Source organism: Schistocerca cancellata, chromosome 8 (genome assembly GCF_023864275.1).
Source record: "Schistocerca cancellata isolate TAMUIC-IGC-003103 chromosome 8, iqSchCanc2.1, whole genome shotgun sequence".
Classification (NCBI taxonomy): Eukaryota; Metazoa; Arthropoda; class Insecta; order Orthoptera; family Acrididae; genus Schistocerca; species Schistocerca cancellata.
In genome coordinates this window covers 587,295,741-587,301,740 of record NC_064633.1, presented here as the reverse complement: position 1 = coordinate 587,301,740, position 6,000 = coordinate 587,295,741, and positions in this window count along the sequence as shown.

The following is a 6,000-nucleotide window of genomic DNA, read 5'->3' as shown; positions in this document are numbered from 1 at the left end:
TTTTACTTTCCTTTCAAATGCCTGCATGTTATTAGTTTCCCTTTTTATACTAATGAGAAGCTTGTTATACACTATTATCCCTGACTCAGTTACTCCCCTATGGATTCTTGTCAGAACTGCAGAGCCTTGGTGGAAATTTTTCCCCTGTCTTGTGTTATGCTTGTGAATGTCACAGTTTTTGTGCAATTATTCCTTGTTGCTGGCTACAAACATCATCAGTGAGAATATATATTTATTTGTAACAGTAAATATCCTGAGAGCCTTAAAGAGACCCCTGCACGATGTTCTGTTAGATCTCCCATATCAAACTCACTGGTCGTTTTTGTAGTTTGAAGACTCTTTCAACCCCTGTAGAATTTCCCCAGAAGATAGCACCATAGGAGAGTACAGAATGAAAATAAGCGACATATGACAAAAGCAATATTTCATGTTAACAAGGTGAGAAATAGCTCTCAAGGAAAAACATGTTGCACTATGTTTTTTGACCAACTGAGCAATTAGCTTCGTCCGTGTTAGCTGGCTGTCTATCTGGATACCTAGGAATTTTGCATGTGTGGTTTCATAAATTTTTTGGTTGTTGATCTCCATTTCAGGAACTTGTAGTTTTTTATTCACTGTCTGAAACATTATAATGTTTGTTTTCGAAAAACTGAGGATTAGTCTATTTGTTGTAAACCATTTGTGTAGTTTGTTAGTGAGTGTCACAGCTTTATCTTGCATTGCGGTGTTGGGACCCATGATCAGAAAACTCGTATTATCCGCAAACATGAATATTTTTGTTCTGTCATTAATTGTAACTGGTAGATCAAAATGTAGATCAGGAAAAAAGAGGCCCAATGATCTAGCCCTGGGGGACTCCATAGTTCGCATTCCCCTGCTCTGAGTTTATTGTTATACCTGCCTTCATTAAGATAAATCTTTGCTTCTTGTTGTGTAGTTAATATTCTAGCCAAGTCAAAGGTTTGTCTTTGATGCCATAGTGTGGAAGCTTTTTTAGCAATGTGTTATGATTTACACAGTCTGTCAGGCCTACCTATGACGTGTCTGTAGCAGGGCGGCCGAAGTATTCCGCCCAATTTCTTCTCTTCTGAAGTCGGTAAGTCTTTATCCATCGTTTGTAGTCGAACAATAGTGAGAGTTAAACTATTTATAATGCACCATTTACTATCCTGCAAGATATTTTACTGCTCTGCCCTTTAGGTCGAGTTTGGACTTTCTTTATTTGTAATATCGTTTCATCAGCAAGCTTAATCCATTTTGAAGTAATTATTTTAACGTTTATGTAGGACCAGGACAGGAGTGTTGGCAGGAGTGTACCTTGTGGGACACTTTGGCGGACCTCACCGATTCCAAAATTTAGTTTACCAGCACACCGCAAAACTCTTATCCAGTGTCGAAAGTTTCGCAGAGGAAGTTCCGCTGGGGCAACGTGTCAGGCTACGGAAACTTGGCAGGCTAATATAAATTCTGTGCTGCTTCCTGTTCTTTTTCTTTCCTGCACGTAAGCTGCGACGGGCGGCGCTATCTTTTGCAGCCATCTTGTGTCCATCTCGCCCCTGCCTGTTACGGACACGTAGAGCATCTAAAAACACCAAAATAAACATTACGTATAGAATGCAGCTAACGCGTACGTAAAGAATATCTTAATGTAATCTTGTAGTACTGTGATGTAATTTATTTTTTCGTGGCGACGGAAAATGAACTTATGAAGCAATTATTTGTGGTTCTGTGGTTTGCTCGTTTCTCTTCATCTCACTCTGTACCATGCAAGTCACAGCTGGCTCGCTGTAGGAAAGAAAATACGCACGCTGGTGGCCCGGAACATTATGACCAGTGCCCACCACGATACTAAATGCCACCTGGTGACGTTGTAGGCACGTAACACTTTAAGGAAAGTATGTAAGTGCAGCAGATATAAATGCGACATTCTTCTAGTGACGATAAGGACTGCAAGTAGGAAAATCGACTAACGTAACTGACATTGACAAAAGGCAGGTTGTTACGGTCCAGCACTTGGGAACCAGCATATCGCAAATAAATCTGGAACGTGTGCTAGTTGTCAATGAGCAATAAAGTGACATTGAAAATAAAGGAAAACTAATGCCACAAATTTCAGTTTCAAGAGAGAAAATTGCATTGTTAATTTAAAGGTAGATGGCATCATTATAGACAGTGTAACAAATGCAAAATTTCTCGGAATGAATATTGATTTTCAGACGAAGTTATGTGAAGAGACAAAGATACTTGTAAACAGAATTTCATCAGCTTGTTATACCCTTAGAGCGTGTTTTAGTTAAATGTTATTCACATGCACTCTCAATTCTTACCTATGGAATTCTTTTTTAGGGAACAAATACACAAACATTGAACGCAGTTTTCAAGTTGCAGGACACGGCCATAAGAGATAAGCAAAATTGATATTCGAGTTCATTGTAAAGAGCTGTTCAAAACACTGGGTATTTTAACTGAACAGTGTGAGTTCATTTACCATTCAGTTGTACGTCTCAAAAATAAGGTTCAAAATGGCTCTGAGCACTATGGGACTTAACTGCTGAGGTCATCAGTCCCCTAGAACTTAGAACTACTTAAACCTTACTAACCTAAGGACATCACACACATCCATGCCCGAGGCAGGATTCGAACCTGCGACCGAAGCGGTCGCACGGTTCCAGACTGTAGCGCCTAGAACCGCTCGGCCACTGCGGCCGGCTCAAAGATAAGGTATATAATTATTACACCAACAGCTCTTTCTATATACATGGAACGCGAGCTAGACTGAGCAAATGTTTACCAAGTAAGAATAAACATAAAAATCAAAACAGCATTTCCTACCAAGGCTTGAAACTGTACAATAAACTGCCAAAGGAGATTAAAGAGATTAATAAAACAAACTTGTTTAAAAGGGCACTTAATAAGAACCTGTAAAGAAGTATGTTCTATACAGACGAAGGATTACTTAGATAAGACAGAGGAGGGGTTTGGTAGAAAATATAACACAAATAAATGATAATAAGGATAATAAAACATTTATCACTCTAATTAACACTTTCACTGTATAGGGGCCGGCCGGAGTGGCCGAGCGGTTAAAGGCGCTACAGTCTGGAACCGCACGACCGCTGCGGTCGCAGGTTCGAATCCTGCCTCGGGCATGGATGTGTGTGATGTCCTTAGGTTAGTTAGGTTTAAGTAGTTCTAAGTTCTAGGGGACTGATGACCTCAGCAGTTGAGTCCCGTAGTGCTCAGAGCCATTTGAACCATCACTGTATAGTTTTCCATGCTTTCTGGAAAAATTTGCTACTCCCAAATAATACTATCACCTTATCTTCTTTCTGCGCTAAACATTTCAGTCATTATGGAGGGGTTCTGACTCAGTTTTTCAGGCAAGCAAATAGGAAGCTGTGGTGCACAAAGTGATGCCGACGTCGGTTGGTAGTGTGTGTAGTATTATAAGATAATATCTGTATAGTGTGTACTGTGACTGGGAGTGAGAAATGGATGAACAGTGTAGCACTAGCCTTTTACATTGTTAAATAACTTACTTGTAACACGGTATTGTACACTAGGGAAAACTGAATGAGGTAGTGCTGTTTTAAACGGAGTATACTTGTATTCGGGAGGTGGGAGTCTCCAGTCTTCATCCAGTCATCCTGGTTCAGATTTTCTGTGATTTCCCTAAATAAGTCTATGACCAGTTACCTGTCCCATCCATATGAAACCAGGTCTGCAAGTATGTAAATGTCTGTACACGTGAATTACTTAATTTTTGTTGTTATTAAATTGTAATAGCTAGACATGTTCATCCTCGTAAAACAGATCCACGAATGAATAAATCTGCTACTACTGTTACTACTACATATCTTTGGAAATTGATTGAAAGATGATGAAACTGTGAGTACGCGGCAAGGTGCTGAACCTCCACGAGGCTTGCCCGATCTGTAAAGCGGTACAGGCGGCGACTTGCGGCAAATCTGACGGCAGTGGGCATTGCTGGCGCAGGTGCAAGTGTTCTGCAGCACATCGTTCAGCGCACACTGCTGTTCATGGGGCTTCCCCTTAGACTCCGCCTACTTATTCCCAAGTCGACCCAATGACATTTGTAGCCTCCCCCTCACTTATCGACCTTAATGACAGTGAAAAATGAAACCGCGTGTACCTAATGGGAATTTGGGAAAAGCAATCGTCACCGAAGTTAATTTGTCAGTAAAGAGGGAGGAAAGGGTTACATCTAAATGAAAGGAAAAATGCTAATGAAACTGGTGGAAATTAATTTTGAAAATGGGTAAAGTTAATAAAGAAAGTAAATGTGCAGCTGTTACGTTAACAATTAACTAGCGTTAATTAGATATTTGAGATTTGGGGAAAATAATGGTCGCCAGTCCTAAGGACAATTACTATAGTAACTGAAAAAGAAAGGTTATTACACATATAATTAGCACTAGAAGCGTGGCAACTGAAGGTTGACACGTGTAGTGTGAAAACTGAAAGTTTGTCAGAAGTAATAAATTTCGCTACACTCTGACTTAATTTACCAAAAGAATTAATAAAACCGGAAAGTCGAAAGTTAATTTAGTGACTGAAGTTAATAGTGAGCTTTCTTTCTGAAGCACATCGAAATTCAGTAAAATACGGTTAGGCTTGGTCTACCTCAACAATCATTTCAAAAGCTACTTGAATCTATGCAATTTAGAAATAAGAGATTTAACTTTGAAAGATGAATAAATGATTCTGAACAATTAACAGTAGTAAAATTTAGTACGTACCAAGCTGAGCTGCAGTCACGGGTAAGCTAAAATATGGTAACAAAACTCGCACTCTTAATTTGTGCTTGTGTAATCTAAATATTGTAACCAGCTATGAATACCTTAACTGAACTTTGAAATTAAAGCAGTGAAATTTCAACGACACTCGGGTTCATTCCGGAAAAGGAAGGGACCCTGCTTGGTAATGCAATTGGAACAATGACCAACAAACGTTCATGCTAAGTTGCTGTAATTTCGTGATGCAACAATTTTAAAAGTTTGAAAAGCTGAGGTCTGCCATACGGTTCTAAAACTTTACGTGCTTCCAGTCTTCCTTGTTGGTTGATTGAAGGTTTGAAGCCGTCGATCGAGGAGGTGGCGACAGTCACTCATTGTCGGCCGTCGCTGTTGCAGAAACTGGATGTTGGCGCGCCTTCTTCTCGACACGGTCACCAGACGAAACGGGCTCTTGATGTGCGCCAGCTAATGCTTCCCATCCGCGACACCATGTCAGAAACTATCGTCGCAAGTTGAGCGCAATTACATGCTGCCAAACCCCTGAAAGCGCGGCAACTCGCGGGAGCTTCACACAACACACTTGCTCCACTGCACCACCCCAGCCAGACTCTCTCTGCTCAGCCTGCGCTCCATGCGGCAGAGTTAACACTACCAAAGATCCTAAACACTTTCGTTCTCCACACGACTTATCGATGTATTCGTTCGATAGTATAGTTTTCCCTAGGCCAGACCCAGTGTATAAATACAAATAATATTCACAAAACAAACCAATTATACATCGAAATAAATGCATATATATACAAATAGTAAAACAATTATAATATACAAAGACACAGAAATGTTATATCTTCAGGTAACAAAATAAGGAAAAAATTTGCAGTGCAATAGATGGAAATAGGAGGATATGCATTTCCGGCGTTACACATTGACACTTACTATTGAAATGGACACGGGATCATCGAAATAGAACCAAAGATCAACCTTACTTGTTACATCAGCTTAGTAGACGTGTTCAATTCATGCACTGTGCGACGAACGCTGACCAAATGCAGCAGTAGCATGTTGTGTGGACCATTCGCCGGAGTTGTAGAGGAACCTATGGTGATAATGGAAGGTTCCATGACAGCAGCGGACTACTTGAACATTATTGCGGACCAGCTAAATCCCAACTTGTCTTCCCCGTAAGCGGCTGGTCTTGCAGCAGCACAAATGTCCGTGTAACAAGTCCAGAATCCTGCTACAG